Raw genomic sequence first — 25,473 nt, 5'->3', positions numbered from 1 at the left:
CCTCAAGTTTGCACTCCTTGATACAGTGTTAGACACGGAAATATAGAGTAATTCCCTAAACCTTCACGTTTGAAGGAACAACTCCAGAAACAACTCCAAGATGCCAACACAGATGGCATCTAACTTACTTAACCTATTTTTTTCTGTCAAGTACAGCAGCCATAGCTTCCAGACAGCATATTTTAGAGAAGCCTCTTATCCTGATTTACAGAACTTGTAAATTGATGGAAAAATTCATTGCATCCCTTGTGTAAGATGTTCCATGATTAACTGCCCTATATTGACTACCTTTGCTTTGGTTCTAGGGTGACACAGGAACTTAAGAGACAATTAAGGGTGGCATAACAACTATTTTTCCCAAGTTTGTTTAAACCTTTAATACCATGGATTACCTCAGCTGAGAGAGCCCAAACTTCTCCTATTCTTCCAGTTTCCACATTGAACAGCACTTTCCCCAATTTGTCCAGTCTACATATTCAACATTGGGTGCATAATGAACACAGGGCAGTGATTGATGAAGAAGAGGAACAGGAAACTGAGAGAAGGTTAAGGGAAAGAGTCCAAGCTTAGTAACTCCCAATGAATTAAAACAAGAATTGATACCCTTCCATATTTATTCATTTTGCTGACAGGGATGTTTTGCCAAAAAGAAATTCACTCCAGAATTTGTTACAGCAGCAGCAGGCCTGTTTCAGATGGAATGTGACAATCTGTGGTGAGGCAGCTGAAGCAGTGCTGAAGGCTGGGACCATGGTGTGGAGCACATCAAGGGCCCCTGGTCTCAAGTGTGACTCCACAAAGAGCATACTCCTGTGAGCTTGTAGGGTGGCATTAAACACACATAGGGGAAAGTGAGGGTTTAAGACCCTGATGGAAAGGGAATTGCTCCCATCTGTGTCTGAGGGCAGGAGGTTCCCTCCCCACCAGCACTTCCCCAATCAGCTTTCTAGCCAGGGAGGATAATTTTTTTGTGGAATAAAGCCTTAAGTTATTAATAAGAATGAAATCTCTTGACCTAGTTTTTCCTCCAGCTTAAAAAAAACAACAAACAAACACAACAAACCAAACACAAAACACACAACCCAATTCCCACACACAGACACAACACAGCCTTCCCCAGCAAACACTCCCATATTGCACTCCTCCTGCACCAGAGCACTTCAAAAAGAGCTATTTCACAAGGTAAATGCCAAAAAGAGGCAGCTTTTTTGCTCCCCTCCCTTACCCCAGCTTTGTGTAGGAACATGAATACAGATGATGTTTGATTAAAACAGAGACCTGAACTCCGGGCTGCATTTATTTACTCTGTCAAAAGCATTTCACAATTTGATGTTCTTCTTACCTGCTGTGCTAATTGATGAAAGCTACACAGAGAGTATTAAAATGAGCACAGGTGCATGTCTACATGGTTCAAAGAGACTGGATCCCAAATGGAAAGAATAAAAAGCAGCAACAGCAACAAAAATGCTTGAGCATCTTTTAGGAATGGCTTTAACATACCACAGGCTAACCAAATAAGTTAAGATTAAAAGCAGGATTTTGCAATCCAGACACCATGTTACTGATGTTTGAAATTCCTATTTCATTGTGCATCAGAAAGTTTTGGGAGCAGTACCTGGTTTAAGGTGGTGGAAGCCCCATCTTCTGTTGTTTACCAGATTCTTGTCATAATGTGGAAGATCTTTGCAATCTTAGGAACAAGTTCTTCACCATGAGGGTGGTGAGACACTGGCACAGGTTGCCCAGGGAGGTGGTGGAAGCTTCGTCCCTGGAGGTTTTTAAGCCCAGGCTGCATGTGGCTCTGGGCAACCTGATCTAGTGTGAGGTGTCCCTGCCCATGGCAGGGGGGTTGGAACTGGATGATTCTTGAGATCCCTTCCAACCCTGACAATTCTATGATTAACAGCCTCCTGTATTGTAAGTGTCAGGGCAGATCCAGATAAATAAAAAAGGCCCTAGAAGCACTAAAACCACACTAAAATATAAACAGGCACATGGAACAATAACCACCTACAACAGTTCTGAGTGGTAAGAGGGAAGTCCATGAGCTGAGAATACTTTACTTCCAATAGACAAATATGCACAAAACCTGTGCTGGGTGTTAGGAAGAAATTCTTCCCAGAAAGAGAGATTGGCCATTGGAATATCCTGCCCAGGGAGGTGGAGTTGCCATCACTGGAGGTGTTTAGGAAGAGACTTGAGATGGGATATTTGGTGCCATGGTTTAGTTGATTAGATGGTGTTGGGTGATAGGTTGGACTCGATGATCTCCAAGGTCTCTTCCAACCTGGTTAATTCTATTCTATTCTAACTTCCTTGCACCCATGAGGTCAGAAACTGAAAAGAAACACATGACACATGTAATCTTAGTGCCAGCTAATCATACCTAATGCAAAAAACCATGAATTCCCCCATTTTTCCTTCTCCCAGCCTCCTTCAGCAAGCCTAACTTCCATGGCGGTAAGCCCAAATTTGTTGCACTACTTAAACAGATTTAAAACGATGAAATAGACACAAACCAGACAGGATAAAGAACTTATTCTCTGCTCAAGGCTTATTGCTGAGCTTCTATGAGAAATAAAATTAAGGAAATAAATAAATAAAAAGGGTAACACAGGATTGTATAGGAAACAAATTGATTTGTCTCCGAGGCTTGCCAACGGCAGACTTTATGTAGGCATTTTTATTCAACAGCTATTCTCCTGCCTAAAGTACCCAAAACATTGTTCCTACAGTGAAATATAGTCCATCTTCTTTTTAAAATGGAATCCAGTATATTTTTAGGCCTCTGAACAGCAGCAGCAGATCACAAATAGATGGATCAGAGATGGAAGAATTCCCTTCCCTCCCATGCATAGGGGAAGCTCACAGCTCCTTCAGTGTGGGACACCTCCCCTATGAGGACAGGCTGAGGGAGCTGGGGCTGTTCAGCCTGGAGAAGGGAAGGCTCCAGGGAAACCTTCTTGTGGCCTTTCAGTACTTCAAGGGGCTGATGAGAAAAAAAACAGGGACAGATTTTGTAATGGGGCCTGTTACAACAGGACAAGGGGTAATGGTTTCAAAGTAATAGAGGAGAGATTTAGACCTCTGCAAAAAAAATTCCCTGTATCTGAGCATGGTGAAACACTGGCTCAGGTTGCCCAGAGAGGTGGCAAACACCCCACCCCTGGAAACCTTCCAAGTCAGGTTGAACAGGGCCCTGAGCAACCTACTCTAGTTGAAGATGTCCTTGCTGACTGCAGGGGCGTTGGTCTAGATGACCTTTACAGATCCCTCCCAACCCAAACCATTCCATGATGCTGCTTTAAACAGCTCCCTAAATACAACTATTTTGATGATAAACAGGAGGAACTGCACAAGGAGAAAAGAATCTTTTACCAACATTTAAACCCTAGTCAACTTTAACAACTTTTAAAGCCAGTCACAGCCTTTTGGCCAGCATTAAATTTGAGATGCAGTTCAATTTGTGCAAAGCACACAGAGATTATATAAACTCAAAAGGTGAGGCCATTATCCAAAAAAAGTGATCAAATGATTCTTTTCCCCCCCCACACACACTTCAAAAATTCTGAAGGTCAGTTCAAGCCCCTGAGGCAGTCAAAAGCTGCAGGTTTTTTATTGTAGGGTGTCATTCTGCACCTAAGAAAAAAAACCCACATATTTACTGTGGCATTTAAAAGCAACACAAAAAGCAGACTAAGGCATTCACTGAAAACCAACCCAAAAAAATAAGACCACAGATCTTAAATGGTTTAGATACTTAGCAATTCCAGACTCAGGTTGTTTCAATCATTTAGTTTTAATTAACAGGCAACCAATTGTTTTTACTGCGAGAATTTGCGTAGCAGATCACTAATTACCACCCTGTGAGGAGTAGGGGTGGGGGGAAAGGGCAGAAATCATGGTATCATAATATCAGTCAGGGTTGGAAGGGACCACAAGGATCATCTTCAAGCCTGCAGTGCACAGTGGTGTCCTCCCTACTCTAGTCATGAGGTCTGTGGTGACAGGTTGGACTCGATGATCTTTGAGGTCTCTTCCAACCTTAGTGATACTGATACTGATCTAGTTCCAACCCCCCTGCCATGGGCAGGGACACCCCACACTAGATCAGGCTGCCCAGAGCCTCATCCAGCCTGCTCTTAAACACCTCCAGGGACAGGGCCTCAACCACCTCCCTGGACAACCCATTCCAGGGCTTCACCACTCTCATGGGGAAGAACTTCCTCCTCACATCCAGTCTGAATCTTTACATAGTTCATCATCATCATAGTTCATCAATACAATTAAAAAAGCAACAAAACAAAAGGCTCTTAGTGTCTGGTGGGGTGGGGAGAGGTTGTTTGGTTTGGGCTTTTTGGCTTGGTTTGGTTTTGGTTGGGTTTTTTGTGTTTGTGGTGGTGGTGGTGATGGTTTTGTTTGGTTGGTTTTGGGGTTTTAGGGCTTTTTTTGTTTGGTTGGGTTTGGGTTTTGTTGGCTTGGGGTCTTTTGTTTGTTTTATTTGGTGGGGTTTTTTTGAGCAATACAAATAGAAACATGCTCTTTAATACACATGCAACTAAAGAGGAATAAAACTGTAATGTGAATCTGCACAGGAAACCCAGGATTAAGGCTGAAACTCTACTCTAATCCTTCTGTCCACAGAAGTAGTGGTAACCAGGCAGCATGTGGTCTGGGCATGCACCTGCAATACACAGGCAGGGTTTTAAAATGCTTACAAAGAGATCAAGTTTTGTCTGAGAAATGTTTCTTTTGGGCTTAGGGAGTGGAGTATCTGCCTTCCTCAAAACCAAGCAATAATCACTTGCCAGAAGGATACCTGGATGTGACACATGTACACTCCAACCCAGCATTCCTGGGAAGGGACTGGATAGTGTGGGAAAAAAAAAGAGCTCAAGAAAACAGGAAAAAATACATCTCTGGTGGGAAACATACAAAACCCAGTTCAAACTGACACAGCTCTGCCACCCCACCCCTCCATGAACTCTGCATTACCTTTCTGTAAATTCCTGCATTATCTGATGAGGTCTAAGCGCTTGGTAAAGACCTTCATAAAGCAAGGAGGAATCCTTCAAGCACAACAGTGTGCCCCTAATAATGGAATAACCTTAAAAGCCAGCATAATTTATCTGCTGCTAAATGGCTAGTAAAAGTTAATTTTTAAATACCATTTCCTTCTGCCTCATTCAATCTTTTCTGATGCTTTTACACCGCAACACATTACATGAGGTGCTACAGCAGGAAACTTCCAGCTGGGCTCAGGACCTCAGGAATTCCTGGTATCTAACCAGGAGCTCTGCTAGTGCACCTGGGAGCTAAAGGAACATCAGCTATTCAGGAGTCCATGGACACACTTAGCTTCATGGAAAATCTGGGTCACTATTAAAAAGTGCATGGGGAGAGGCTCCTAAATCCTGCGATTATAGAGTGCAATAAACAAGGAGAACCACCAAGAACAAGATAACCTTCCAGGGCAGCAGCTTGGAGAAGTCTCCATTTCCCATTGAGGCTGAAACTACTGATTCCAGTCCTAAACCATTCTGTCATAGAAGTTGAAATACCAAAGCAGCAAGAGCCATTTTCCTTTTGCTTTTTGGTGCTGCTTCTCTTTTTAAGCAGAGGACAAATTAACTTGGGAAGATTTACCCATAAACAGGGTTCAACTCCTACCCCACTTGTAGCCAACACTGACAGTAATTAAAGCCCAGTCTCACACTGGGAAGTGGATATGTTTGCAGGCTATTTTCTTTCCCCTCAAGCATACATGAGAAGCTGATTGCTATCAGCACTGTTTAATGTCACTGCATATTCTACCACTGGGTACTTCTCCTGCCTGAAGTCACCGGCAGTCCACCAACAGGAGCAAGGGAGAACTTGCTTGTCTCCATCCACCATATGCACTCTTGCTTGTCAGAAATGAAGCCACAGGATAGTTTTACTAAGTCTACAAAGAATTTTATCGTGTTCATTACTATTTTAAAGCCATCAGACTGCAGCTGCCATATTTGAGCTATGACGAAACTGTCACAGGCAAGATAACGAGCTCCTAAAAGCTGGCACCCAGTTGATATTAAAAGACACTTGGAGATATAAAACAGCACTTCAGCTTCTAAACTGAAGACTTTTACATAATTGAGATATGGGAAGAGTGGTAAACAAGAACAGCAAACAGAAATCTTCAAAAGACCTGACTGTATCTGCAACCATTTCCCTCCTTACAAAGCCACATCTTTGATTCTCAGCTTGCTAAGAGGAGAGGCTCAGAAAGTTATTTCGTATCTGCTAATTTCTGGATGTTATTATAGTGTGCTGCTGCTGACAATCCAGCACTCACAGTAATGGTTATTTAAAAGTTCATGGTAATTATAGAACTTATCCTTTCAAACAGTTTAGTGTATTAAATGCTAAACAGCTTTATCCTGCATAAAATCGAGTCAGAACCGCAACAGAGCGGCTTCAATTGCAATCCTCGGGTTTGCCTTTGAAAAGCAAAGTCATTACAGCCTATAAAGAGAATCAAGTCTCTAAAAAGAAGACTAAATTCCTTCCTTCTCAAAGGCAGGCTCTGAAATGATTGCATTTAAAAAGCATTTTATTCTTAGCTCAACTAGGAACATTTGATTTGGGAATCACTACTGTGGAAGAAGGATTCCCCCCACTTGAAGGCAGAAGAGTTTAGTTTGAGAAGTGGTGTGATTTTTTTGGAGGGGGAAGAAAGAATCCACAGCTATTTTGCACTTCCCAGCTCTTGGTAGCCCTCCAGATAAGCCAAATATCTCAAAATAACCTCTTCCCTGTGTAACTCTTTTCTCATAGGTGTTACTCATCCCATCAGTAAGAGCTTCTACAAGTAAATACTTCCAGACAAAGCATCCTGGAGGACAGAGAGCAAGTGAAAAGCAAAAGCATTTGATGTAATTTAGGAGAGATACCCCAGAGAGAGACCTAGGGAATGTATTTCACTGGGTGCCCACCTCACACTGCATGGTCAGCCTGTTCAGCCTGTTCAGCATCTTTCACAAGACATGGGGGAGCAACACCACAGCCCAGGGTTCATAGACAACTTCTCTGAAGCCCAGGGCAGGACATGAATTTGAGCCCAGCCCCACCACTAAGGGCTACGTTCCTACCATAGCTAACAGTCCTCAGAGGAGCAATACTTCTCCTTCGGACTCAGCTCATGTACAGTAACTGTTTCCCCAGATCCATGCCAAACCAGCTGCAGAAAGGGAAAGTTCATCTAGAAGATTAGATCAGATCCCTACAGAAATATTTAGGACTTTTAAACAAAGAACATTATTTCTGGGTGTGTACATGTGGACACCATCATGTTAGGACAAATATGTCAGGGGATGAGGAGGAGGATTCAGCCCTTTGTCTCCAAGATGACTCCATCTACATAATGTTTCTTGAATGCTGAGGAACACTGCAGGTCCCAGTCAGTGGTGTAATTGACAGACCTTGTCCAACTCCTTTTCCTGGTCTCAGGCATGCACATTTTCCTGGGAACCTTGTGTGGTGCAGTCTCACAGTGGTTTATGTGATTGCTACTTTCTCTCTACCTACAATAGAAAACCTTAACTACAACCTGTGAGTGCTGTGCACAGCTGGGCTCCTGGCACATCAGCTCTTGAAGTCAGCTCTGGCTCTCCACTGAGCACCTCTCACAGAACCATTAAGTAGGGGACACCAAAGGATCCAGAAGGGATGGCTAGGTAGACCCTGTGGTCTAACTCCAAGACCCAGCCCAAGGGGGTTGCCAGGCCGGGCCATGTACCGTGGGCTACCACAGGAAGCCTGGACCTGGGGTGCAGCAAGGAGCTGAGGCACTTCCCGGGGGCACACCCTGCTGCAAGGACAAGCCCAACACACATCCTGCCATCAAGACCAAATGGATGACTGTGGAAAGCCTGCCCAGGGTGGGCACTGCCTCTGCCTTGCTGCAGATGTGTCTCCATGAGCTTTTTTTAGAGCAGGGAACAGGAAAAGCATCATCAGATGGTGGCTATTTTGACAACTGCACTCCTTTCACAGGCACCAGTCTCCAGCTACAGTTACTGCACCAGGCACCAGCTCATCTCCTTTTTTCCCCCTCTTATTTAAACACCCACACCCTGGAATGTACACAGGAGTAAATTAAGGCATTTTTATTATATAGGTCGAGTCCTGACCTGTTCATCTGCATACATTAGCATAAAGGTGAAAGCACTGCAGCCATCAGAACTGGAGCATTAATGGCTTCTTTAAACACACCTACTAGGGATTGCTAGAAGATAATTCTAAATGAAAAAGAAAACCACTTAGAGCAACAGAAAAGTAACAACAGAGCCAGCAAGGCAGTACTTAATGTCAATCTTTTCCCCTTGTGACTAGTTGGTAGCATTTTATAAGCAAACACAATAAACCAGACATCTGCATTTCCCACCCTTTTGCCTTTCATACACATTCAGGCTGAAGACCAATGATATAGAGCTCAAGATAACTTTAATTGGGTTTGAAATCTGCTTTTAAATCATCTGAAATAAAATGTATTTTACATTTTCATTGTATGTTTTATCCATGTGAAATATTGCTCTCATGAAGAACCCTTTTCTTCCCAAGTCAGGCAAGATCTGGTTAAAACAAAAGCCACCATGTAACTGAGAACAATTAAGGAGGTTTGCTCTGCAGTTTCTCAGTAAGGGAAGGGAGTGCTCCTACACTTTAAGCTGCCAAAGGCTGTGAAGCTCTGATCAAAGCCAATATTAAACCCAGAAAGAGATGCTGGACAGCAACCCAATGGCACACTCGCTTCTTTCTCAGCAACCTTCAGATGTACAAAGCACAGTAGCCAGGACTAACCCAGCCATACTCCAGCACTGTAATTCCCTCCTCCATAGCCTCCTCACCAGCCTCTTATCCTCAGAGAATACTCCCTAGAGGTGCCAGTGAAGTTTATAGGGTGGCAACCACAGAATCTCTTACATTCTCATTTATATTTTTATTAACTGTCATGTCAATGAGGTAGCTGATCATGGATAATAAATGCAAGAGCTGTTGGACTTGATGAACAAGATAAACAGAACTGAAGGGAGGCATATCTCAGTCAGAGACTGCAATCTTTCCAGGGGAGCTCTGACACTGACTTCAGAAAAGTCCCTGTCTGGGAAGGTCTGCATAGCTCCCTGTAACTCTGCAAAACAGCTTCAAACAAGGGAAAACAACAACAAAAAAAGTTGTATCCACATGACTGTTCCACAGAAGAAGATAAGGATATCTTCTCAGCTCCAATATATCAATTATTCTAAGTACACTTAGAGTGGATTTTAGAATCATAGAATCAATAAGGTTGGAAAAGACCTCAAGGATCATCAAGTCCAACCTCAAGTCAAGACCTCATGACTACTAAACCATGGCTTCAAGTGCCACATCCAATCCCCTCTTGAACGCCTCCAGGGATGGTGACTCCACCACCTCCCTTGGGCAGTACATTCCAATGGCCAACAACTCTCTCTGGGAAGAACTTTCTCCTCACCTCCAGCTTAAACTTCCCCTGGTGCAGCTTGAGACTGTGTCCTCCTGTTCTGGTGCTGGATGCCTGGGAGAAGAGACCAACCCCCTCTCCAGGCTACAATCTCCCTTCAGGTAGTTGTAGACAGCAAGAAGGTCTCCCCTGAGCCTCCTCTTCTCCAGGTTAAACAATCCCAGCTCCCCCAGCCTCTCCTCACAGGGCTGTGCTCCAGACCACTCTCCAGCCTCGCTGACCTTCTCTGGACACGTTCAAGTGTCTCAAAGTCCTTCTTAAACTGAGGGGCCCAGAACTGGACACAGGACTCAAGGTGTAGCCTAGCCAGTGCTGAGTCCAGGGGCACAATGACTTCCCTGCTCCTGCTGGCCACACTATTCCTGATGCAGGCCAGGACGAAGCTCAGCATTCTATATATTGCCTAAAAGAAGAGGAGAAAGGCATTAAGGAAAGAGGAGTAAATCCAGTGCTGCAGCTCCAGGACTAAGTGGAGAACTATTTTATTGCTCCTTTCAGCTCAGTATATTATGGCACTAAATTAGACTGCTTTGAAGGAGGACTTCACAGGGCTTGCTAGCACTCTACAGTCTGGTTCAGCATTAAGGACAGCTGACTTCATTTTCAGACTGCTTTCATAATTTGCAGTAAGTTGAATGAAGTGCTCCATGAAAGCAAATCACACTGATTAAGGAACAGGTTTTGTTTCTCATTAGAAATTCAGCTTCAAATTAGTGGAAGTTCTAGGCATGGGAAAAGACATAGCAGAAAGACTGGAACATCACAGCAGCTAACTTTGCATTAGACAGTATCTGTATCACAAGTGCCGTAACACAAAGAGTCTCCCTGCCTTCCTGTCTGATTCACACTGCAATTCATAGAAAAGTTTGGGTTGAAAGGGATCCTTAAAGCTCATCTTGCAGTAAGCAGGGACATCTTGAGCTAGAGTAGATTGTTCAGAGCCCCAACCAACCTGACAACCTGGAATGCTTCCAGGGATGGGGCATCGCTCTGGGCAGCCCGGGCCAGGGTTTCAGCAGCCTCAGTAAAAAAGCATTCTACCTTCTACCCACTGAGTCTAAATCTACCTCTATTTCCTCAAACTTAGCCCACAGCAATGGGTGACATGCTACCAGGCTGCAGCACTCTAAGACTAACCACGTCCACTCCTAAGCCACAGCACAACTATTAGGTGCAAACACTGCCAAGACTTTCCTGACGTCTGTCCCTTCAGTCTCCACTTTGTCCCACCCCGGCTGTAACACCCACAGGAAAGAGGTTTCAAGGAGAATGTTTTGGCCCTGCAGCAAAAAGGGGACACCAAAGGTTCTGGGAGAGCAAGCACAGGTCTGTAGGGTGGCAGCTCTTCCACTCTACAGCTCAGTCTCCTCTGATCAGACTATGCCATCATTCAGCAGTAAAGCAAGCCCAGTCATTAGCAGCATTAGATTGGTATTAACGAGAGCACAGGAGGCAAACATCCCTCTCTACTCCCTGGCTGTGCAGTGCAGCCCACACCATGCAGTAAAGCATTTGGAGGAGGAGGAAGAGTGCAAGGTCCTGATTTCATACTGGGGGCAGAGCACCTTATAAAAAGCCTTTTCAGTACCAGCCATCCAGAAGCAATATGGAAATCAAATCAGTTGATTGCAACAATCTCGACAGCATCATTTGATACCCCCACAGTAATTCTTAGATAATGAGAGTTTAGAAAGAGAAATCCTTTCTTTTATTAAACCAACCATAGCTGGAGGACAGGGCCTCTCCCTACAGCTTCTGCCTATTCCATTTTAGGCCAAGTAATGAAAACTTTAATACCGCTTAGCCAGCAAAGCACAACTTAATTCAGCTTCTGTCTCTCCAAAGCCTGTAATTCTTTGGTCTAGTCTTCATGAAGAGCACTTTAAGAATGTTTTAGCTATAAGGTGAACATTCCATACAATCATCTCTGTGCATGCCTCTCTATGGGTGGTAAGGACACTACTCCAGAAGGCATGGCGGAGTGCACAGTTCCCCTCCTGGGCGCCAGAAGGCCAAGCAAAGTGTACCTACAAGGTTAGGGTAGAAAAGTAAAGCCACAGAGAGATAAATGTGCTCACCCTCATGCTGTGGACAAGCCAGGTGTGAGGACACAGCCATGTCACAGCAAAATGTGCTAGAGGCTGCACAGGTTGTGAACATATCAAAGCCCAGTGCTTGCTATAAACGTTCATGGGCCTTGGGGACAGCAACAATGCAAGGCACAGAGGCACTGTCAACCAAGCAAAGTCCCAGAGCTGCCCAAAGCATCAGGAGATACCATGCAAGGCACCACTGGATCCCAGGGAAGCCACAACTCCAAATTCTCCATGTAACACTTAAAAAGCTTTCCTGGAGGACAGTCCTATACCCCTGCTTCAGTTCAGTGTCTGATTTCCCACTCTGCAGAAAATAAATCCTTACATTCTGGCATTAAGGGAGGCCTCTAGGTTTTCATTCACATTCAGCATTTACTTGGGAAAATTCTCCTTCATCCTTGATCACTCCAGCCCACATAATAACACAAACCATGGAGAACAGTAGGCCACTGACTCAATTTTGCATTTGCAGTACATCTGGGGGAAAGTCTGCTGCAATAATTTTGTTCTACCTCATCAGCACTCCTGCTCTTTAATAGGCTTTCTGCATAAAACCCATGCAGACAAATTAACAGGGTGAGGTATTTCAAGTAGTTCTTGGTCTTTATGGTTCATTCACTCATTTAAGCCGTATTTGCTGTCAGGTGAAAGGTTCCTAGATCAGAGGAGGGTAATTCACAATCTGCCTAGTGCACCAGGCTTCACAGCTGGAGCCATAGGATCAGAACACAGTTTAAAAGTATGTAAAAGATGTAAAACCAAGAGATTTTTAGGACTAAATATTTTCAACAGTTAAAAAATCAGAACTGCAGAGAGCAGTTGTTTTTCCCCTCATCTTTCAGAGCCTTGAAAGATCCCATTTAAAATTCCACTCCCAGCAGCAACAGCCCAAAGAAGCCCTATGAAAGGTGTATAGCAAATCTGTACCCTGAATGTTCCCCATCTTACACGTGCTGAGTGAAAACCATATGCCTATTTGTGTGCACTTCTGCAATTGCACTTTTCATTCATTAAGATGAGAAATGGCTTCTTTTATGCAATCTGCTACTAGCCAGATAGCAAAACATTGTGATGCCTGGTAGCTGACTTGCTGGGTTTGGCTTTAGGAGGGTGGGTTGGTGGTGGTTGGGTTTTTTTCCCCCCCTCTCTTCCTGTGAGAGGAAAGCTTTTCCCAAAGGATTTAAGCAATTTCATAGAACAAATGTTAAAACAAAGACACTTTTCTTTCAGGGCTGAAGGGTTTGTTTTGTTTTAAGGGGGATGGAGAGGGAAGGAAGAGAGAGATGACAGTGATCATCTTTCAAATTAAAACAGGAAAAAAGGAGATATCTCAGCCCTAAAATAGAAACTGTGATAGCACTAATTTGCTATAATAAGCAGGCCATCAGGGGAGGGGAAAAAAGGGGGGAAAACACAGAAACTTTTTTTCTCCTAAATAAACAAATTTGTCTATTGCAATCACAAGTGAGCACCTCAAATTCCTACAGTGAAGATTAGAGAAAAACAACATTTTCTCTCCAAATTGAAGTGCTTACACTGTGCATTCCTATATGCTGGGCTTCACTGGAGTCAACTTCTTCTTTTTCTCACAGTTCAGCAAATAGGGAAAAAGGGGGGGGAAAAAAATACCTGAAATGTGTGGCTTTCAATGCAGAAAGATCTTGAGGTTTCCCTTCAGCTAGAGCTTCTGAAACTCAGCCCAATAAATAATTTCAGGTACTGAAACAGGACCCAAAACTACAAAAGGAGCAACCTCATGAGCCTGCACAGCACATGTTGCAACATGTGGACAGCACAGTAACAATAAATAAAGTAAAAGCTACTCAAACCATCTGAAATCCTTCACCACAGCGTGTCTGAAGGTCTTTCAGGCACTCTTGAGTGAGCAGAACGTCACATCTGCAAACACCTCCCAAGGATCTATACAAAAACATCACAGAAGTCTCACATGCTGTGGAACTGGGATTCAAGTTTTTGACTGGCAACATTAATGAATGGCATCACTAGATTTATCAGGAAGTTGTGTCCATTTTTGTGTCAAGAAGTCCAACAAGTCATCTTCAGTGAAAAAGCATCCAATCCGAACAGAGCAAAAGCAATCCAAGCCCCACTCACACTGCCTAGCATTTAAAGCCATTCAAGATTGTCACTCCCTGCAATTCTCATTCAATATCCCAAACCACAGAACCACGCAGAATATACCTGGCTGAAAGAGAGCTTCAAGATCCAGTCCAACTTTTGACCTAGCACTGAAGGGTCAACACTAAACCATGTTCCTAAGCACCAGGACCACGGGCTGCTTGAACGCCCCCAGGGCTGGGGACTACCACTGCCCTGAGCAGACCATTCCAATGTTTGAGAACCCTTTCAGTGGAGAAATATTTCATAGAATCAATAAGGTTGGAAAAGACCTCAAAGATCATCAAGTCCAGCCTGTCACCCAACACCTCATAACTACTGAACCATAGCACCAAGTACCACATCCAGTCCCCTCTTGAACGCCTCCAGGGATGGTGACTCCACCACCTCCCTGGGCAGCACATTCCAATGCCTAACAACTCTCTCAGTGAAGAACTTTCTCCTCTCCTCCAGCCTAAACCTGCCCCTGCTGCAGCTTGAGATTGTGTCCTCTTGTTCTGGTGCTGGTTGCCTGGGAGAAGAGACCAACCCCCACCTGGCTACAACCTCCCTTCAGGTAGTTGTAGAGAGCAATGAGGTCTCCCCTCAGCCTTCTCTCCTCCAGACTGAACAACCCCAGCTCCCTCAGACCCACTGGGAGAACTCCAGAGCCACACACTTCAGTAACATCACAGCTCAGAAAGGCAAAACACCAGAGATAACAACAATCTTGCCATTAAAAACAACCTGCAAGTGAAATCTCTCACATTTTCGCTACTTGTACTTACATGACTAATTTGCAAAGCTTACTATTATATTTGAATTCTCTCTAAATGTAGTCTTGATGTGCACACATGGGGAATAACAAAATGTTCTTAATTAAGGTATTTTTTAAGAAGCCAGTGGGGGTGGACAGGAGAAATAAGTCTGTCAAATAGATGACAACAGCAACATTGTTTTTTAGATAGATATAGATATATATATGAAGTACAAATAAAATTCATATTATCATCACCATCTCAAAAGTGCTTCACCCAACTACTAACTGATTCTCCTCCATCCCAGTTCAAGCTGAATATATCCATAGAGAGACCCAAGAAACTGTTTGGTTGCTAGTGGCCCCCTGACCTCCCCCAAATGGTAACGTGCACTTGTCAAATAGAGAAGGACAACATGGCAAAGGTCATCACAAATCCAAAGGTCAGGGTCCACTCATGAATTTGGGTAGTTATTTAAAACAGAGCTGTCTAATACCACGGAGAGGCACTGGGCAGTGGAGGAAGACTGTTACCAAAGGTCCTTACACAGCACAGGGACACTCCTTCAGCTCCTATGTGCACAAACCCATGTGGATACCTGAAAGTTAAACCACTGGGAAAGGCGTAGAACATCCTTTCTCTCCTCCTCCTGTCCACAATTCTTTTCTTGTGCTTGGTTTTGAAATTATGCAAGACACCATGCAATTTACAGATTCTCACATCTAAAAGGTTCTCCTGCAGTTTGCTCTGAGGTTCTGCTTTGTTCCTTCCCCCGCTGTAACCTCTCTCTTCATGCAAAATGTGCTTTTCCAAACAGTTCAACCCCAAGGAGCTAATAGATATCCCACAGTTACATCACAGCCATGAATAAAACATGAGCTTTCCAATCCAATTTGGACACCAGTTAATGTGCACACTGAGTTCATGTGTAATATGTAAGCATTTCTCCCTCATTTCCCTCGTCACCAGTTTGTTCATTCAAGCTTTCCACAACTCTCACTTTCTCAATCACATTTGCTTTCAGGTATGCACGTTCCAGGTTCCACCTCCATCTCTTTAACCACCAGCTCCTTGCTTCAGTCCATTTCTCTGCTTCCCAGTCTGACCATGCTCACCACAAACAGACAGTTCCTTGCCTTATTAACAAGATGAAGGCTATTCCTTCCCATTTGCTTCAGCTGCAGACAATACTGGCTGCTGCTGTTATCTTCCCTGCCCAATAAAGTATTAAAACATTTCCTCCCATTTCTTCAGGCAGACTTTTCCAAGACCTCCAATTGTAACAGGAAATTATTTGAGCGATTTTCTTTCTAAAGAACACAGCAAAGCACCAGGAGAACAAGCACTCTGCTCCCTGATTTGCTAGGCACTTGTTTGAATACGGGCTGAATCTCTCCCATTGTGAATCTGAAATCACTTTTCCACCTCATCCATTAACATCTGGAACCTGAAGGCCGCCCAGCAAAAGCCGCTGCACAAACGCAGAGCAGAGCCCTGCTCTCATCTTTTTCAGTGATACACCCAACAATCATAGAAAGGGGCAAGAAGAGCCAATGAAAAATCACAATAAGCTAGCCTAGTAACACATGCTAAAAGCTACCAAGACAATAAATTCAATTTTCCCTGGGATTGTTCAATTATTCTTTTGATGGCTCAACACAATCTCTTTCCGTTTATTTCCTGTGGGGGGATGCTGAGACACTGAGCTGATTACACAGCTCCCCTCTGAAGCAAAAACATACAGGCAAAGTAAACACCTAAAATTTAATACTTCAGATTTTTAATTAAACTGTGCTGGAAAGGAGTTTGCAACTGGATTGCTTCTGAGGAAGGAAGACACCTGCTTTATAAATTCAAACCAAAGGGACATCAGGCAACATGAAGACGCTGGTCTTGCTTTGATGGAAAACACTCTCCAAGCACCTCATTGTCTTTTTAAGGATTCTTCCCAAGATTCAGTCACAGAGATGACACACCTCCTTCCTCCTTTCTGAAGTCACCTTGACACCTCCAGAAGTTTGAGCCGGCACACAAAGCCCAGCTACAGGAGAGCTTGCAAATGGACAGACCCTGATGCTTTAGCAACAATCAAATCACGTCTGAGCCTCAACAGGGCCCTGGGCAACCTGATCCGGTTGAGTATGCCCCTGCTTACAGCAGAGGGGGTTGGACTAGATGGCCTTTGGAGGTCCCTTCCATACCAGACCAGTCTATGATTCTATGAAGTCAGCATAGTGTAGCCTTCAAACCACACGCACCAGGCTAGGTACTACACCTGCAAAACAACTCCATTGAGCCTGGAACATGAGGATGCAGCCAGTGCCACAAGCACTTCTAAGATCAGAGAGCATGAAATCAGGCAGACAGATACAAGCACACACAAAAGGAGAGCATAATCCTTTTATTTATTTATGGGTTCAAGTCACCCATCCTGACCTCCAGCCTGCATGTCCATTTATGCATTTTCTGTCCCACATATATTAATTTGCGGTTATCTTTAATATTTGATGGGTTAGACTTGATTCCATTATGCACTGAGAAGAAAAAGCAGCAGCTACTAATGCCATGAATGTGGTTTTTCAATTGTCATCTATTGCAGGCACCATCAAGTGGCTGGACAACACACACCACCCAAAAATAACTTTTTCTGCTCATTACACCTCTTTTGCTGAAGCATTTTCTATTTCTCTTGACTAGCAGTGAAGATTGAAGTATAAAAAGTTGATAAAGCTATGGTAGCTTGAGTCACCTGAGCTGCCCATTTCCCTAACAGCCACATGCAAACAAACACCAACTACAGCTCGAAAATCTGACACTTAGGGAACCCGTTTTGAATTCCCCATGTACACACATTCAACAAGCCACCAAACCACCCCTCCTGGATGCCATGTTTTTAAATCCAGAACTACAGATGAGCTTTCAGTTTATGACCCTTCCTCCTCCCCAAGAATTTGCCCCAGGGGATTTATAAGCAGCTGCTATCTCCCCTCTCTGCCATTACTAAGCCACAAAGCCCAGCGCAGGTTAAGTTTTGGTCTCTCATCTAACTCCATCACACTCCATCCTCTCTGCAGCCTGCATGTCCCTGTCCACATTCCACTCAGTATTTTCTATACCCAGGTGACCAGACCTCTGTGCAGTGTTTGACATGAAGTCTCCCAAATGCCTTGCAGAATAGGTTGCCCGTCTCTGCTGAAGAGCTCTTCCTGAGAGCTTTCATTTCATGCTCACCATCAGTCAGATCATGCCATTCAGGCCTTTTCCTCCAGGCCTGTTTTAAAGGATGACTTGCCAGCTGATAGCAGATGTGTTGTTAATAATCACTCAGTAGATAACTTCACTTTTAGAGCTATTTAACTTCCTCTCATTCCTGTTGCTTCAGTCATCACAGGCATTCAGCTCTTCCTGTGCAATAATCCAACCCCACTCGCTGCTGACTGAGTTCCTATCTTTGCCTCATCAGCAATCATCCTCAGCGCAGAGTGAGCCTGTACAGGGCAGTGAGAAAACCAGCCCTCCACTATTGCCAACTCAGAGCAGTGATTCCTTCATTCACATGCTGACAGTCACAATTTCTCCTTCAAGAGACACCTCACCATTCTTCAGTCAAGCCCCATACTTCCAGTTTAGTCATTTTCAGTGTCATGCCTGCCATGGTGTATATCAAACTGAACCCTTCTGCTCCTTTTGTCTAGGATATTCAGTACTTAACCAGTAATAATGCGACTTTAGTCTTCCATGACCTAATTGTGGCAAAGCCATGATGCATTTTATCCTGTTTTCCACTTATCTTTGTATACTTAATTACTTTTTCCATTCCAAATTTGCTCTAAATCCTTGAATAGTATTGAGATCAGAGGAAAATGCATGAAGATTTTCTTCTCTTCTGCCTTTAAAATAAATGCAAGTACACTTCTTTTCCTATGTTGCTATCACAACCATTACATTCCATAACAACCAATCCTTTCATTTTTTAACCTGGCTCCACTGTCCTGTGCAAACTCCTTTCAGACCCTTTGATTCCACAGCCTGTCTTAGATCTGGAAGCAGGCATAAGACATTTATTCTGGCCATTCCTCTTTGGCACCCTTTCTCCCACCTTCAAACCCTCACCTCTATCTAAAACTGGTCACAACTGCTGACTTTGGAAGTATTAGACACATTTTTCAACTACACTCTGGTCCCCACAACATCATAGCCAAGTTCTCTTCTCCTTTACTTCTTTTTTCCCCCTCTTCATCTTAAATTTCTTCATGCATTGCTTTTGCCAATTCATGTGCTACCCCTGCAGTTCCTCCTCTGATGATCAATCCCCTCCTTCACCTCATTCCTTATAGGTTTTCTGGTAACTTGCAGTATCTTATTCTTGCAGCAAGGTCTAAAGCCCCACTTGGCAAGCTTTTCCTCCTCCTTAACATGCAGTTTCCAAGCAGCTGTTGTACCTTTCACTTAAGGCAGACCAAGCCTTTTCCTTTTTTTTTTAAAGCCTCTAACTCCACATCCCTTCAGCCCTGTGGACTTCACAAACTAGCTCTTCTTGCCCTGCTAAAACAAAGTATTCTTGAAATCGAACCGCTTTGTAGCTGACATACACATGCCTCAGTTTAATTTAAAGTAACGAACTTGTGGTTAATCAACACATGTGCTTAAGGCTGTGTGGAATGGAGCCAGATTCTGGCAGTGGAAAGCAAGACCCAGTGTCAGCCATGGAGAGACCAGAGACATTACTCACCCAGAGTTCAATCACAAACCTTTATTTACCCTGCATTCCTCTCCAATTAATGGATAAAATTGACCCTCTGATATTTCATGGACTGATTTCCAATCAACTGTCTCCACTGGAAAACATCCCTACAAAAGCACACTTGAGGAACACATTCCTCCTAGTACCTCAAAGGTGCTCTTGAGCTCTGAGCAACCAGAACACGTTTGCAAGGCTACACCTCGCAAGTTGACTCAGTTTTGCCTCACTAAATCAATATTAACCCTCCAGACTTTGGAGGATAACGCTAACCTTTAACACAAAACCATCTCCCATCCCCTGGAAGACTGAACCCGTATTAAGTGCCTGCAGCAACAATTTGAGATCTGACATCTACAGTGTGTTCACCACAAGCCCGTGAGGTGGAAGGAAGGATGGTGCTGATGGTCAGGTGCTACAGTAGGACACAGAGAGAGCTGCTGTGGCAAAGTGACAGTGAATGACCTCCACACGAATCTGCAGAACGCCATTTCTCTCAACTTGAGTTTGTGATACCATTTTCTTCACATGGCTGCACTGGCATGAGGGCGGTCCAGGCCTTCTGTGCAACAGCAAGAACATGCTACGTAGGCTATCAGCTCCATCGAGGCAGTAAATCACACTAACCACCACATTCCTGGTATACCTCTACCTACACTGTGGTGCACAAGCACCTGCCTGCTACCTCCTGCTCAGAGGCTGCAACCCGCAGAAGGGAAACTGGAAACTGACACTACGTTTCCAAAGCACCTACAAAAGAAGCCTGGCAGGGCGTACAGCTCAGTCAGCTCCAGTTGCCCCACATCATGTCAAGGGCTGCCTGCTGTCTCTGAAGGACTGCTGGTGGTCTCTGCACTCACCTCCCTTTGGCCACTGTCACCAACAAGTACATCTCCCCAAGGAGCACATTCATGCTGCTGGTGCCTTCTGTTCCCAGGACTGGTCTAGCAGGTTCAATTCATAGAGTCACAGAATGGTTTAGGTTGGAAGGGACCTTAAAGGTCACTTAGTTCCACCCCCCCTTGCCAGGGACAGGGACACTTCCCACTAGACCAGCTTGCTCAAAGCCTCATCCACCCTGGCTTTGAACTCCTCCACAACTTCTCTTAGCAACCTGTTTCAGTGTCTTAGCACCCTCACTGTAAAGAATTTTGTCCTAATCTCTAGTCTAATTTTACCCCCCTCAAGCTTCAAACCATTCCCTCTCAATGCAAGACTTTGGGTTCAGCCACCCTCTGAACTCTGGAGCACGGCACTGGCCACATAAAAAGACAATTAACTCTGTTAGTCACACATGAGGAACTAATGTGCCACCTTTAACTCCAGAATGACTTTAAAGTGTTTTATCTTGTTAATTCTAGGTCAGTTGAGCGCACGTGTGGTATGGATTACACTGACCCTTTTAGAGCTCTCAACATTTTTAACTAAGTAGGACACTTAACATCAGACACAAGCCAGGCTGTGCACCTCCTGCACACCACCACCAGCCAGCTGGGCTTTGTGGGCAGAACCAGGGACAAGCTGCTTTAGAAAGCATGGCTCTTATGGCACAGAAGTATGCATGTGAAATAGATGATACACGGCAAACCTGACCCCGGCATCACATCAAAACCATACAGGCATCTTACAGAAAAAAAAGCATCTGAACTCAAGTGACCTTTGCAAACACACCCAACAAATCAGTGGCAGATTTACCAACACAGCAAGTACAAGCTAAGCGATAAAAAGGCCTACATTAAAGAAAAAAGTTGCCTTGCTGCTTGCAAAACACAAGAGCATTGTCATTTTAAACACAAAGGAGATGTTTCATCCCCACATATCTGGAGACAGTAACTGCAGACTTTAAAGACAAGCAAGGATCAACATTGCAAATGACCATGAAGTTCAGAAAACTCAATGCTCCGATTCAGTGGAGATGTTAATTTGCCAGTGCCAGGTCTCTGAAAGTTTTAACCTTCTTCACTGCCCTGTGAGCTGCCATATTCGTATCGGACCCTAAGCCATGAATAAGTCCTTTGCTCTCCCTTCCTTGCAGAGATGCCTTGTCCGAGTAAGGGAACAAGAAGGGGGGGAAATGCATTTTTAAGTAAACTTCGTCTTGGATAAGCCTCTCCCGCCTCCCACCTGAAGTTTGCTTTAGGTCAGAGCGCACTGTGCCCCGAAAGCAAGCGCGGGCAGGCCCGATCCCAGCCGCTGCTGTGACAGATGCGGAGCGGACCCGGAGCCGGGCGAGGGCGGTCCCCGGGGAGGCGACCATGTGCTCGGCCCCGCGTCCTCCCCGACAGGGCACCCCGGGGAGCAAGCTCACACTTCACACCGGCTCGGGGGCAACGGCTCAGAGCAGTTAGTCCAGCAGCTATCATTTCCAGCCGCTTTCTCCTGAGCCATATGTTTTCCCCTGACATTAGTGAGGAATTTCATAGGAGCCAAACCGCTCTGCCCGCCCCGCTGCCGACCTGCTCGCAGGCTGGGAGCTGTAGAATCGCCGCCCCCAAAGGCAGGAGCACTAAGCCCGACCAGCCCCAGGCACCCACCCGCGGTGTCCACCCCATGGGAGCCGCTCTCTATCACCGGAGGGAGCCGCCCGCCCCACCGACCCTCGGCGCAGGGCAGGGCAGAACTAGGCAGGGCGGCTCCTGCCGCAGCGCCCGGCGGGGGCGAGCCCCCCACCCGTCCCCGGGGCACCGACAGCCCCGCACCCGCGCCCACGCCGCCGGCCGCTCGCCAGGTGCCCTCCGGGGCCGGCTGTGGGGGTTCCTGCCAGGGGCCGCCGGCAGCAAGCCGGGGATCGGCTGCGGGACGGCGCCGCGTTCAACGCCGGGGCCCGCCATGCACCGGAGCAGCGGCCGGCCCGGCCCAGCATCCAGCTGCCGCCCTTACCGTCCTCGCCAGCGCGGCGCTGGAGCCTCCCGGAGAGGAGCGAGGAGAAGCCGCGGGGAAGAGCCGGGGCCGAGAAAGCAGCCGCCACCGCCGCGAGGAGGAGGACGAGGAGGGGGCGGAGGATCGGGCGGAGGATCGGCGGCGGAGGGGAGGAGACGGAGGGGCGGGGGGAGCCGAGCGCCTGGCAGCTGCCTGCCCGCCCGCCCTCCGCGCAGCCGGCGCTTCCTCCCGACACGCTGCCGAGCCGGGCGCGGGGGCCGGAGCTGCGGGGTCCGCCCAGCGCCAACGGGCCCGGCTGGTGGGGCGGGGAGCCCCGGGCGGGCGGGTTCGCCCCTCGCCCTTTCCCGCGCTGCACAAAAGGGATCCGCTGCTGCCGCCTTTGTTCGGCCGAGAGGCGCCCAGGGAGGGAGGGGAGGGAGAGCGAGCAGCGCGGGGGGCGCAATGCTGGACGCTGTTCCCACCCCAGGGTTGTGCCTCCGGCGCTGGCAGACGCGGGGCAACTTCACTGGGGTTAATTTGGGTCTGTGATGAAACCCCCACGCACCTCCGCCAGTGCCAAACGCTGCTGGGCATCCAGCGCTACGCTCAGCCTGCAGCTGCCTGGCCGTGCCTCAGGAGCTGCCTGGTGACTCCTGTTAAATTAAGGTGTTTGAGGTTTTTTATTGCAGAAGGTAGAAGGGATCATGAAGATCAGTTTCTCTGTATTCTGCACTTGGCAGCCACCAAGCACCATCAAGGAATTAATTTCAGATACACCTTTATCGCATTGCCTGTGGTGGTGCACGGATTTTCTTCCAAAGGTTGCTCCTCATGTGCATAGTGATCTACAAATCTAGTTTGCTGATCACTGAGGTACCTTCCCAAAGTGCAGGTTTTGCCACAGTACTCCATTGCTCATCCTATAAATCTCCATCTTACTGACTCCAGTCCTTCAGTTCAGGTACTCAATCGTTTTGGTTGAAAGAGACCTTTTGGATCATCAAGTCCAACCATTAACCGAGCACTGCCTGGTCACCACTGATCCTTGCCCCTCAGTACCACACCTATACAGCTTTTAAACTCTTCCAGGGATAGCAACTCCACCCCTGCCTTGGGTAGCCTGTTCCAGGGCTTGACAACCTTTTTGGGGAAGACATTTTTCCTAATGTCCAAGTGAGCTTCACCTACTGCAACTTGAACCCATGTTCTCTTGGTCCTTTAGAAGAAGAGACTGCCCCCCACGTGGCTCCAACCTCCTTTCAGGGAGCTACAGAGAGCAATGAGGTCTCCCCTCAGCCTTCTTTTCTCCAGGCTGAACAACCCCAGATCACTCAGCTGTTCCTTCCTCCCAAGACCTGTACACATGTCATCATGTCACACCAGTTAAAACAGCAGAGTGGAGAGAGTTTCCCTTCATTCACATCTCAGCAGAAATTGACATACATACAAAAGAACTTGTACAAAGTCTTCTCTGATGAGTAGTTGGACTTCAGTCATTTGTATAGAGATGAGATGAACAAAATAATTCAGCCTAGGGGACCATGTGTCTACAAGTGACCCTTTAAGAAAGCAGGAACTAAAGTAGCCTATGCTAGAGTTATCAAGACCAGGCACAAACTGAGAAGCTCCTTGCCAAAGCAGCCTCCCTCCAAAGCTCATTCTCCTAATTCATTAAGCCTCAGCAGTTCAAAGATCCCATCTGGGAGTCCTCACTTTGCCCACAGCTCTGCTTCCCAGGCTGTAAGGGACAGGGTAGTAGAAGGTGCTTTGGTGCTAAGCCAGCTCCTTGAGGTTGGTGCTAGACCAAGTTGCTTTGGCATGCTCTTGAGAAACAGGTGCTTTATCAGCTCCTCTAGTTATTACCTGGAAGTTATCTGTGCAGAAGGTGCCTGTTGCAAGGCATAGGTGTGTGAGGAAGGAGGAGAACCTGCAGTGCTCGGGCTCTTCCACGTTATTAACATGGACCTTCTGCTTCCTGCAAGCATTCCTGGGAATGGGAAAGAAAAGTCGGTGATTTGAAGCTTAACTCATGGAGCCATGGTAGGGCTTGCAGATAAATTTTTGTTTTCATTTTTAAGTTTAAAAAATAAAGTGGAATTGATGTCCTCCTGAGTGCTGTGGAGGGGGAGAAAGTCTGAAGATATAAAGCAAGGTAATAAATGTGGAGGAGCCTGCCTATCCATCAGGCAGCCTTAAGTAAAGCCCATGTGCTACAGAGATAAGCTGCATCATATATCCTTGGTACTGCCAAGACCTGCTCTCTGCATCATTCCTTGTGGACAGAAGCCAACCACCAGCTCCTGCCACATGGTGGGGTGCTCCTTTGTGCTGTGGTCAGTGCACAGGCACCCCACCTTGTGTGGCCACCTTTCACAGGAGGTGCATTTTGCCCTTCGTTCTTTACGCTAGAAGTCTGTGGAAGAGGGAGGAATAGGCAAATGCTGCTCACCGCCTTCTATGTGAAACATTAGATGACCAGTTTGGGCCAGAAGATTTTCTTATTCCTGGTCAAAAAAAGGAATATTTTAATTCCAGATGAATATGCAAGCAGCTGTTAAAGCCTGGGCATGTGGATAGCTTTTCTGTTTGGCCCTTTCTATGGAGTTGTTCCTTATACTACTAACTGGTAAGTTATTCTCACCCAGGCATCACCTGCTGGATCACTCTATTAAATTATGCCACACTGTCCAGCTGGTGCCTCTGGGAAGAAGCATAGAGCAATCCAATTAATGTCTCACCTTTTTCATTTAGCTACTAAAGTATGATCTTTTCTTTCTCACCATCAAGACCAGTGACAGCCTAGCCTCTGCCTCAGATAAATAACCAACACACTGAAGCAGTGGCTAGAGATCCCTCAGCTGCAAGACAAGCTGCAGACCTGAGCTGATCAGGAACACCCAGGGACTTCTTCACATTCCAGATCCCTTTCACAAAACCAGCACCCTGGCCCCAGGATGATGTTTAAGGGCACATTAAGTGATTATCCTTGAACACAACTCTTTACATTTTGAGGCACCATAACCCCTGATTTATAAATAACATCTAAGGCAGGACAAACACGTGATTAAGATTATCTAATTCAACAAGACTGCTCAATAGGAGTAGAATAAAGCATGCATAAGAAATTGTGTTGTCTGGAAGTAAGCCAAGAACCTCTGGAAATGAACATCAAATTACCCCATTCCAGACATGTCTTTTCTGTGCTCTGCTAGGAGCAGGTTATTATGAAGTGCATTGATCTTGTCAGTCCATTAAAATATTTTCCCAGCTTTCAAAAGGTTTTTGGGACACAAAAGTTTTAAACCCCACTTATTGATCACAACTCTTCCTAAATCCACATCCATACAATAAGTAGAATAAAGCTTTCATTGCTCTGAT

The 25,473-nt window shown here is 45.8% G+C and overlaps 1 protein-coding gene across 2 annotated transcripts in view; it reads right to left on the bottom strand.

The window, feature by feature from the left end:
* The window catches only part of FAM110B (family with sequence similarity 110 member B), a 110,450-nt gene extending 88,248 nt beyond the window's left edge, over positions 1-22,202 (bottom strand). For both annotated transcript variants that reach the window (XM_068162439.1, XM_068162438.1), the window contains exon 1: positions 22,117-22,202. The gene's annotated coding sequence lies outside the window, so the exon portion shown is untranslated. The remainder of the gene's footprint in view (positions 1-22,116) is intronic.
* Between the last annotated feature and the right edge of the window lie 3,271 nt (positions 22,203-25,473).

Source organism: Melanerpes formicivorus, unplaced genomic scaffold (genome assembly GCF_026170545.1).
Source record: "Melanerpes formicivorus ecotype bairdi unplaced genomic scaffold, bMelFor1.0.p_v2 SCAF_65, whole genome shotgun sequence".
NCBI lineage: Eukaryota > Metazoa > Chordata > Aves > Piciformes > Picidae > Melanerpes > Melanerpes formicivorus.
This window is presented reverse-complemented; position numbering and strand designations above follow the sequence as displayed.